Here is a 12317-nt window from a genome sequence, read left to right on the forward strand (position 1 = left end):
TTTCAGGAATAGCAGGTGCAGCTAAAGACCTCCCACCCTCAGTCACCACTCCCTCCTCCCCTCTCCAGGGATCATCTCTGGTATTAGTCGTTTTATGCACTTAACTACTTGGGTATGCATCCATAATTGATGCATGCTGTTAGGTACTTAAATCCTTTATTTTCCTATTAGGATTGAAACATCAGGATGGGATCTCTTTGGGTGGTACTTTAAAAATGGTAACAGTGTCAAGATAACGAGGTCGCTTAAGCTCAAGCTTCTCCAAGGAGAGTATACATACCCTTAGGGGTAGGCAAGTGGTGTGTTAGGAGTTAGTCAACACAAGATAACAATTGAACGCCTAGAGACATTCATTTTATCTGAATTTTTGGAAAGAATCTTTTTATAATAAAAGCAAAACAGATACAGTAAGTAGAATGCACATTTGCCCACAGTTTAAGACAAGAGAGAGGAGCTTCAGAGGAATTTTCTTGGGAGAAGTATACAGTCATTATTCTCTTAGGGTCATTTTTCAGGTGAAAAATTGCAAAGGAACCAACATTAGAAGGAAGAAATGCAACATTGAGTACTTAAGTAGAGGTAGAGAGTTCCTACTGCTTGACATAGTGCACCCCTTTGCAGGTCACCTTCAAGAGAGTGCCCTTGTGCTAGGTGTAAGGCCACTCTTCTCCTGGGCTAGACCTTCAGCAGTAGGCAAGTGGAAGCCCAGAACTTTGGTGGTCCCGACAGTACTGTCTTTTTCCTGTTGATACTTAGCACCCTTTAAAGCATTTTCTATGATGTTTCCAATATTTCATGAGTGAAAGCCTGTTAAACTGGCTTTGCTTTCCCCTTTAAATCCATTCCACCCTTCACCCTGCTCAGTAATATCCCAGGAAGCTGACTTCTGTGCAGTCTGTTAACCAGAATCCCTGTTTCTTGGTTGGGTTTTACAAATGGGAAAGGCTGTCAGGAGAAGGCTGGATGGGAAGGGAAAGAGGTCGAGGTGTTTGTTCTCTTGCCTTTCTCCCTACCCTGCAGTGGTTTGGGAATAGCTGTGTTCCTCTGCATCACAGCTCCTGACATAGCCCTCTTCTCAGGTTCTGGAACCACTTTTCTTTGCCTTTTCTTAGGAGCGGAAGTATTTGCTCTTGCTTAGCCCAGGCTGCTTCACCATCTCTTGTAGGTTTTTTTTATCCTTGCCTACACACTTCACTCTCTTCTTGGGCATGCCATCCGTCTCCTGCTGCAATCCTGAATAATTAGTAATTTGTACCAGGAGTACCCCCAGGAAACAGCCTGAAAGTGGGATTCTGGGATTGGGTTGCTTACGTGGTTGATTGATACAAAAGTAACTCTTGTTGGGGCAAATGGATACTTGTAATTGGTGGCAAGTGGTGATTTCACGTTTACTCAAATTATCACTAGTGGTGGTGTGGGGTGTTGGAGGACAGTGAGTTGGAGGATCAAGTGGCTGTGGCACTTCGTTGCTGTGGCCATGGTGAGGATTTCAGAGATTGTTGTGAGGGCTAGTTTTGGATGCCCAGGGTATACACAAGGAAAATGGATGAATTGGAAGCAAGGGTGAAACAGAAGAAAACTTAGGACAGCGTTAGTGGAATATTTTGTCCTTTGTAGCTGGCAGAAGGAACCCTTCGTGTCTGAGGGAAATCATCTTACGCCACCCCCACACTTCCAAGAAAAAACATTTCAATGACTTCACCTAAGATAATTCTCAGAAGAGGGTATCAGTTATCCTCAGGATCCACATCTACCATCCATCTTTACTTCCTGGAAAATAATAAATTAGGTGTTAGCATACTCCAAACAGAAGTACAAGATCAGGTCCAGGAGAAGGTGGTTAGGCAGAAGAGTTGTAGAATATCATCATTTTGCATTGGTAGGAGTCTAGGGACCAAGTTTGGGAGTGGCTTCTAAGGGTATTAGACCAAAAAGGATGACATAAAATAGGCCAGACATGTTGAAACGAGTGTACTCACACAGGAACTGATTTAGTGTGTTGGCTTGAAAACCTGGGAGTGCTGACAACAGTGATTCAATGGCATGGCGATCTGCAGTCAACTAGGTTGAAATGTCAGAACTTTCCTGGCATGTTATAAAGGGCAGAGTCCAAAATCCTAGGGAGATGGGAATGTGAATCTGTTCTGTGCAAATCTGCTCATTCACCCTCTGAGGTATGAGTTTAGGATAGTCACTTCCCCAAGGTATTTTTTAAAAATCTGTTAGTGAGGGGGCCAGCCCTGTGGCCAAGTGGTTAAGTTCGCGCACTCCACTTTGGCAGCCTGGGGTTTCGCCGGTTCGTATCTTGGGCTCCGACATGGCACTGTGCATCCCACATGCTACAACTAGAAGGACCCACAACTAAAATATACAACTGTGTACCAGGGAGCTTTGGGGAGAAAAAGGAAAAGTAAAAAATCTTTAAAAATTCGTTAGTGAGGGAGTACCAACATCCTTGAAAAGCCTAAAGTGTCATCTCTTTAGGCCAGAAATGACTGGGAGATGCTGCAGTGGACTTGAGTTCCTTATTTTCAGTGGGAATAATACAAACCCAGAATGATTGAGACCATGAGGTGGTACTTACAGAGAAGTAATCAGAGGGTTTTGTGCCACAGGGATTTCTGGTGATGGTTAATTGATCACAGGATCCCTAGGAGTGCAATAGACGAGCAGCCTGCTAAGATCTGTTTGACACATTAGAAAAGTTCTACGTTTGATGGGTAGATACCTGACTGAAATCACTGGAGTCATGATTCACTGCTTTTTTTCAGATCTAAGCCATCTCATAGACTTAGGATGCCTAATTGAGGGGGTAGCTGAGTAGCTTTGAGAAAGACTCCTGCATTGTGACCACAAGTATACAAGAGAAATCATTCCCCCAAATTTCCCAGGGGCACCCGTGTCCATTTACCATGGTGATCGTTCACTAGGGAAAGAGAAATACTGAGAACTTATGGGGCCTACTGATACTGATTCTGAACTGAAGCTAAAATCTGGAGACCAAACGGCCATTGTGTTCCCTTGCCACAGTGGAAGCTATGGAGGTCAGAGGTGGATGAAGTCTTGGCCAGAGTCTGTCTCATAATGTGGTTATTTCCCCAGTTTCAAAATGTACAGTGGAATAAATATGCTTACTAACCTTCAGATGCCCCACATTGATTCCTTGCCCCGTGAGATAGAGTTATTATGGTTCTAAGGACCAAGTGCAGCCCCCTGGAACCGCTTACCCTGCCTCTAGCTAAGGTGGTAAACTCAAAGAGATTGCAGAGATCAGTGCCATGTTCAGAGACTTGAAAGATGCAGAGACAGTGATTTCCGCCACATCTCCATCAAACTTGTCTGTTTGCTAAGGAAAAAATTAATCTTGAAAAATGACTGTAGATTATTGCACTTTAATGAGATGATGATCCCAATTTGGAGCGTTGTTACTGAAGCAAGTCAGCACAATCTGTGGCACCTTAAATCAAACTGTTCAACTATCAAATGCTTTCTTTTGCTATCAGTAAAGAAAATCAGAAGCAGTACATCATCATGTGGCAAAGAGAGCAGTACACCTTTGCTTGTCTTACAGCTCTCCTGCTCGGTCAAAATATGATCAAGTGGGGGCCTTGATCTGTTACGCTGATGGCATTATGTTTTCTGGTGACCTTGCTGGTAAGATACATGCATGCCAGAGGATAGAAGATAAACCCTGTAAAAGTTCAGAGGCTTGCCATGTTGGTGAAGTTTCTAGGGGTCCAGTGGCTTGGGAATAAAGGAGTAGTCCCTCTAAAGTGAGAGACAAGTTGCATCATCTTGCACCAAATGCCATTAACAGAGCAGCACAATGCTTGGTGAGCCTCTGAATTTTTGGAGGCAAAATATCCATGTTTGATGTGTTACTCTGATCCGTTTACCAGGTAGCTCCCAAGGCTAAGTCAGTTTGGAGGGGAGCCTCATATCTTAGTTCAGTCAGGTAAACGGAGCCACTACAAGTGTGACCAGAATAAAGAGTTTAGTATGGGGGACAGAGTGAATGTGAGAGGAGCGACTTTCTAATTTGCTGAAAGCTAGTGGTAGTCCAACCTCACTTCAACTCTCCAGTCCTTGGCTGTGGTTTGATTTACACCTAATTACCTGTATTAATAACCTTTCTGGAAGTTTCCACTACTGGGAAGATGGAGTAGACCTGCTTTTCCCTATTCTTCCTGCTAAGTTGAACTAAAACTCCTGGACATTTGTATTAGTTTCCTGTGGCTGATAGAACAAATTACCAAACTTGGTGGCTTACAAGAACAGAATTGTATCCCTTCATAGTTCTGGAGGTCAGGAACCAGAAATCAGTTTCACTGGGCTGAGGTCAAGGTGTCAGCAGGGTTGTCCTCCCTCTGGAGGGCCCAGGGCTCTAGGGGGAAATCTGTTCCTTGCCTCTTCTAACTTCTGGTGGCTGCTGACATCTCTTGGCTTGTGTCCATATCACTCCAACCTTTGCCTCCATGGAAGCATTGCCTCCTCTTTTGTACGTGTCAAATCTGCCTCTGTCTCTCTCTTATAAAGATACTTGTGATTGCATTTAGGGTGAACTGAGATAATCCAGGATTGAATATTCTTAACTAAATCACAATTGTGGTTTCTTTTGTCATAGGAGCTATGATTCACAGGTTCCAGGGTTTAGGACTTGATATCTTTGGGGGCCCTCATTCAGCTTACTACAGTATGTCCTTCAGTAGGTAAACGATTAAACAAACTATGGTTCATTGATACCATAAATAACTCAGGAATAAAAAGGAGGCCACCCCCATGGCCCAGTGGTTAAGTTCGCGCGCTCCGCTTCAGTGGCCTGAGGTTTGCGGTTTGGATCCTGGGCGCAGATGTGGCACTGCTCATCAAGCCTTGCTGACGTGGCATCCCACATAGCACAACCAGAAGGACCTACAACTAGAATATACAACTATGTACTGGGGGCTTTAGGAAGAAGAGGAAGAAAAAAAAGAAGATTGGCAACAGATGTTAGCTCAGGTACCAATCTAAAAAAAAAGAGAGAGAGATGAAGCATGGATGCACATTTCAACATGGATGAATCCCTAGAGAATTATGCTAAGTGAAAAAAAGCCAATTCCAAAGGTTTTAGACTGTATGATTCTATTCATCTAACCCTTTTTTTTTTTTTAAAGATTTTATTTTTTCCTTTTTCTCCCCAAAGCCCCCCGGTACATAGTTGTATATTCTTTGTTGTGGGTTCTTCTAGTTGTGGCATGTGGGACGCTGCCTCAGCGTGGTTCGACGAGCAGTGTCATGTCCGCGCCCAGGATTCGAACCAACGAAACACTGGGCTGCCTGCAGCGGAGCGCGCGAACTTAACCGCTCGGCCACCGGGCCAGCCCCTTCATCTAACACTTTTTAATTGACAAAATTATAGAAATGGAGAGAAGATTACTGATTGCCAGGGGTTAAGGAGGCTTTGGGTGCAGGAGGGAGGTGGGTGTGGCCATAGGAGGACATGAGAGATCCTTGTGGAGAGGTTGATGTTATGTACCTTGATTGTAATCAATATCAAAATCCTGATTGTGATGTTCTATAGTTTTGCAAGATGTTACCACTGGGAAAAACTGGCGAAAGAGTACACAGGAGCTCTCTGTGGTATTGTATATCTTTATGTGAATCTACAACTATCTCAAAATAAAAAGCTTAATTAGAAAATTCCTCTTCTTGAAATAACAAGAGTGGCTTCTGTTTTCCTGACTGAATCCAAACTGATAGAACTCCCTCTCCTATTCCACCAAATTAATAATTTCCCCACTATTTGCCCATGTCAGCCATCACAAGCCCATGACCCTCAGGTCCCTGGCTTTCTAGCGGCTATCCTCATATGTGTTTCCATCTCCCACACTCACCATCTAGTGAAACCCTTTTATAATGCCCTCAAGAACCCAAGGTCAATCATCAGCTAAATCCTCTTTATCCTCAACCTTTCCTCTGACACTCCCTACAGAGCTACCTGCTCTAATTGAAACCTGGTTCTCCTCTGAAGGCACCTTCCCCTCCAGTCCTCTCAAACATGGCTGTTTTTACTCCCCCACTTCCCAGTACCTCTGAGCCTGGATGTGGCATAGGTGATCTGCTTGTTCCTTAATGACACCTTCAGACTATTCCCCTCCTTTCTCCTGTTCCTCATGTCATCAGTCTGTAGCACCCAACATCTCTTCTTATTACAGTCACCTATGGACATGGAGGCACTGCCCCTATTCCTTGGCTCAATATCTCTGTATCACATTAAATTCTTGGTGAGTCTAATGAACGTGTAGATGATCAGTCCAATATGCTAGCCTGTCAGGTCCTGGACATACTCTCCTCCAATAATGTTACTCTTCATCTTACATCAGCTACTCTATTCCATGAGCAATCCTTGGACTTTGTTATCAGTAATACCTGTAACTTCGCTACAATCCCACTTGCAGACATTCTGCTTTCCAACCACCATTTCCTATCTTTCTGACTCACATCCTCTGCTGAATGTAGTAGCCCTCTCATTTATCGGATCAACCATCATGGTATCATAGTGCTCATGTTCAATTAACCCTTATTTTACTTAATGGTCCCAGAGCACAAGAGTAATGATGCTGGCAATTCAGATATGCCAGAGAGAAGCCATAAAGAGAGCTTCCTTTAAGGGAAAAGGTGAAAGCTCTAGACCTAATAAGGAAAGAAAAAAAAGATTGTATGCTGAAGTTGCTATGATCTATGATAACTTTTATTACAGTATATTGTTATAATTTTTCTATTTTATTATTAATTGTTATTAATATCTGACTGTGCCTAACTTATAAAGTAAACTTTATCATAGGTATGTATGAATAGGAAAAAACAGTATATGGAGGGTTCCATACTACTGGCGTTTTCAGGCATCCACTGGGAATCTTGGAACATATTCCCCGCAGATACAGGGGGACTACTGCACCAGCTTGCAGTTGTTTCTCCCCTCTTAAAGTAAATGATAAAATAATCCCATCTTCTACCACCCTGTTTCTCTTTTGACCTTATGGCATTGTATGCACTCGGTGACCACAAACTCCTTCCTCTCCTTCTCTCTTAAATCGAATTCTGAGTAGGTTTTCACTCCCATTTGTCCACAGAAATGGTTCTTATCTCATTTATGAATGACATTCACATTATTAAAGCTAATAGTCAAGTCTCAATCGCAATTTATTAACTAATGGGCACCATTTTACAGACACAATACTCTCTCTTTCTTTAAATACTTTTCTTCTCACCTGCCTTCAAGGGCATCATAGGTTACTTGTTTTCTCCTCCCACCCCTCTGCCCACTGCTTCCCAGCAGCTGTGTTGGTTGCTCCTCATCTTCCTAAACTGTAGAACAGTCCACATCTTGACTATGTCAGGCACACTCCAGTTTCAGGTCTCTGAACTTGCTTTGCCTCTGTCCGGAATGCTCTTCTGCCGCAGAGCCACCTGACTGACTCCCTCATTTCCATCAGATCTTTACTCTGATGTCACGTCCTCAGTGGGGCCTGTCCTGATTACTCTATCTAAAATTAAAAACTGCCTCTTCTCTCACCCCCAACACTTCTGATCTTCCTTCCCTACTTTATTTTTCTTCCTGGCGCTTGCCAGCATCTATTTTCCTTTCTTGATTATTGTCTCTCCCCTGTTCCAGGCCCTGCCAGACTGTAAGCTCTGTGGGGACAAGGACTTAAACTAGTTTACTGCTGTTTCCTCAGGGTCTCAGAACAATGCCTAACTCATATAAGGCCTCGAAAACTATTTGTTGAATGCGTGAATGTTGAGATTTTGTATTAATTTGCCAGGGCTGTTGTAAGAAAGTTCCACAGGCTGGGTGGCTTAAAGAACAGAAATTTATTTTCTCACCATTCTGGAGGCTGAGGTCTGAGATCAAGGCATTAGAGGGGTTGATTTCTTCTGGGACCTTTCTCCTTGGCCTATAGATGGCCCCCTTCTCTTGAGTCTTCACATGGTCTTCCCTCTGTGTGTGTTGGTATCCTAGTCTCTGCTTATAAGGACACAATTTTATTGGATTAAGACCCACCCTAATGACCTCATTTAACCTTAATTGCATCTTTAAAGACCCAGTATCCAAATACAATCATATGGGGAGGCAGAACGTCAACAAATGAATTTTGGAGGGCCCAATTCATTCCATAACAGTTTTCTATCTATATTACCTATTTAATCACTTCCTTACATGGGTTATTTCTATCCCCTCTTCCCCCCATTATTTGCTTACATAGTGCTAGTATCTTTTCTTCTTTGGCCCCTTATCTCAATTTGTAATAATATGTCTACATATTTACTTACATCATGTCTGTCTCTTCCTTCTACCTCTAGACTCTAAGTTCATGACATTGTGTTGCGTGAATTACATTCTTAATGTGAACATGATAACTTCCCTACGAGGTGTTATTACTCTCATTTCAAGAATATACAATCTGAGGCTCAAAAGAGACTAGGTAATTTTTCTGAGGTTACAGTACCAGTAAATAGTGTCATTCTAACTCTAATTTAGTTCTGATGGACTCAAAAGCCCATTTTCTTTCTTCTACCACACTGTCATCAAGATGAATGGTAAAAAACCACTCTTCTGCTTTATATATTGTAAGTGAGGCTGCCTTTGAAGTGGATCTCACATTTCAAGAGATGGGATTAAGTTGAGAATCTGAATAATTATCCCCACAGGTCTAATTTGAATCTCCTATCTGTATGTTTTTCACCTTTGCAATTTCTGTTGTCGTTGATGATCGTGTACATTTATTCTTCTCTTTGTAAAATTTAGCAATTAAGAATATTAAGAAAGTTTGTTTCCTTATTAAAAAGTCAGAATAATATAGTGAATTCATAATGTCAGAGCAATGGCTATTATTTTATTCTGAAATCAGAGGAAAAGGCCATTGCTTTTGTTATAAGAGTTTAACATATGTTCTTGATGCCTCTCTAGTGCTCTATTGGTGAAAACCCATAGTAGTCTTTGAAAGCCAGCTATTTATAGTTAGGAGACTCTCCTTCTCTTTTTGGGTGTAGCTGATTGTTTAAAATAGAAATTAAAATTTTTATCCATAGATTTTATATTCTAGAATGTTCTTTGCTTTAAAATGTTTTTCATGTTTGCATTGAAAAATTTAATTCCACTAGATACATGTTATGCAGTCATTAAATTGACAGGAAAGTAGGTCTCAATACTTTTCATTTAGATATGTAGATAGAAATACTATAGGTCTCAGTATGACTACTTGTAACTACTGAACTCTGGTTTCCATCTGGCATTTCCAAACCACTGCTCTGAGTTTATTGATGTTGATCAAGTGGCAATTTAGTGGTCATTTTTAAATTGGCATCAGGGATGCAAAGATGGCTCTTAAACTGTGTATGAGGAAACTGTTTATTGATTTTCTATTTTTGTGTACATATGGGTCCTAAAAATAAAGGACTAGATCATACTATCTGAATAAATTTAACTTTATTCAAAGCAAATGTACATTGTGAATGAGATAAAGACTTGGATAATAATAAATCTGATATTAATTGAGAGACTGAATGAGATAAAGACTTGGATAATAATAAATCTGGTATTAATTGAGAGACTCAATATAGGCCCAGAAAAGACCTGTAGACAATGAAATACTTGAAATGAATGGCAATTAAAACAAAGAAACAGCCTGACTCTTCAGGCGTAAATTCCTATTTTTTCCCTAGGAACCTCTCATGTATAAATAAGTACAGTTGACCAAGTTGAATGAAAGCGTTCATGTTTAGTGACTTGGAAGAGATAAGCGTATCGTCTAGTAAAATTTGGTTTGTATCATTGTTGAAGACATATTTTATTTAATGATCAAAGAATTAATTTCAGGTCTATCTCTTTTGTTTGCATTTTCAGGATTAAACTAATCTTGAAGCAAATGAATTAAAATCATTTAGAACTGAACTAGACTAGAAAAGCCAGATCCTAGAGTCTTGATAAAGGTAGTTTGAACATTCTTTTTCATCAATAAAAAAGAATTAAAATTCTTGGATGACAATCACCATGTGGAAGAGGGTTTCCAGGGTTCCAAAAAACATGGCACGTGATTTTGGGTTAAGAGTATAGCCTTATTGCATCTGCTTTCACAGAAATCATGGTTCAAATATCAAATGCGGTGTCTGCTAAAATTGCCTTTTGTAAAACTGGCATCCTTTCATTTACTGGCATGATTCATTTACTAAGGAGAAAAAATGTTTACCTCTCTCTGGATCTTAATCACATTTATATTTAGAATTATCATTAAAAGTAGTATTTCTCAAAACAGTTGATAAATTATAAGTCAAGATAAATTTGCTTGTGAAGTTATCAAATAGAAAAGTGTTCATAAAGCAGTTATTTCACATTTTACAGGAAAATGAGCATTTTACGTCCTTAATTCATTTATGTTATATCCCAGTTATTTGTGTTTCATACTCTTTTTAGTGTTTGTATGTGTGAAAATGTGCAATATATGATCATTTAAAAGCTTAACTAATTTAGAAAGAGTCTGCCAGAAACAAATGCAGTACATTATGTCCAAAGTAATCATGTAGATCTTCCGTCAAAGAAATAGTTGATTTATTTCAAATGGATTTTCTTTCCTCTTTCCTTTTCTTTTTAACAAGCCAAGTCACCAGAGAATATTTTCTTTTTGCTAACCTCGAGGCAGGGCAAGAGCAGATTTGTCTCAGAACACATGGTCCATATTTATGAGGTGCCTAGGAAAATTAAGAAGACTACTTAGATAAAAAGCTTAATGGGAACTCATGATGGGTTCAGATTTTTCAAAAACATTCTGTTAGGAAATTTTTTATTTACCAGTCCAGTTTCATTGAGTACACTATATTTTCTGGTTATAACAAGGAGTTTTAAGTACCACAAAGTCCTTATATTCACTAATAAAATTTCAGCCCATCATGTTCGTACCTACAGAATTGACTCTGGCCAACCAAATTAAATTATACCATTACCCACCTTGAAAAGCAGAATTCTTTTCTTTCTATCTTGTAGGTTCAAGTATAAATCCTTAATATGGCTTACAACACTTCAGTTACAAACCCCTCCAGATTTTCATTTCTCTACTTTATTCTGCCACTCTACTTTTTAGCTATACCGACTCCTCACAGCTCTCCAAACCCTCAAAGTGTCCACTCCTTGCCTCTTCTGTCCCAGCCTTTTCCAGCTGATTGGTCTCATTTAAATTCATACCACTAATATTAGATGGGTTATAGTGCTGGTCTGCAATCATACAACATTTCTCTGGACCGCTCACCCGGATTTACTATTCCATACCTTTTCCTTCTCTCCTCCAACCTCTAATACGTCATTCTTGATCCTTACTCTCAGCTGATTACCTTGTTCCTCATTCTACTAAAAGAGCAGAATCACTCAGAGGAGACCTTCCCCAAACTCCCTCCATCACATCCACCCACATCATTGCATCTGTTCACCTTCACTCTCCCTTCCCTCCTGCTATTAGAGAGGAATTGTCTGTGCTCTTGCCTAAGTCCAGCCCCTCCATCTGTATATTAGATTCAATTTCTTCTCCCTTACTTAGGATGTTATTTTGGCAGTTCTCACCTCTTTGGCAAGTCAATTTCCCCATCTTGACTACATCATTCCCCAAAACACAAAAGCATGTTATTGCTTTTCCCATTTAAAAAAAAAAAAAAATCCTCCCTTGATTTCATCCTTAACCTTTGGATACTGTCCCATGTTTCTGTTCCCCTTTTCTGCAAAAATTTGAGATACATTCATTATCTCTAAGTTCTCTCATGCTTTACCTCTAGAACCCACTCAAACTTTTTCATCAGGCTTTTGTTCCAGTCTACCACTGAAGTTTCTTTTTTCCAAGGTCACCAGAGACTTCCACATTGCTAAGTCTTTTGGGAAGTACTAGTCTTCATTCTTCATTCTCAGTCTTCATCTTACTTGACCTATCAGCAATATTTAACTCAAGGCAAATGCTCTCTGTTAGGGGCTGAATGTTTGTGTCCCCTCCAAACTCATATGTTGAAACTCTCCCGCCAATATGATGGTATTAGGAGATGGGGCATTTGGGAGGTGATCAGGATTAGATGAGGTCATGAGGGTGATGTCCTTATCGATGGAGTTAATGCCCTTATAAGAGTGATGAGAGACCTTGCTTCCTTTCTCTGCTCCTGCCATGCGAGGATACCATGAAAAATCTCCAACCCAGAAGAGGGCTTCTACTAGCCTGATCATGTTGGCTCCCTGATCAAAGACTTTCAGCCTCTAGAACTGTGAGAAATAAATTTGTGTTGTTTATAAGCCTACAGTATTCCGT

Source organism: Equus quagga, chromosome 14 (assembly GCF_021613505.1).
Source record: "Equus quagga isolate Etosha38 chromosome 14, UCLA_HA_Equagga_1.0, whole genome shotgun sequence".
Classification (NCBI taxonomy): domain Eukaryota; kingdom Metazoa; phylum Chordata; class Mammalia; order Perissodactyla; family Equidae; genus Equus; species Equus quagga.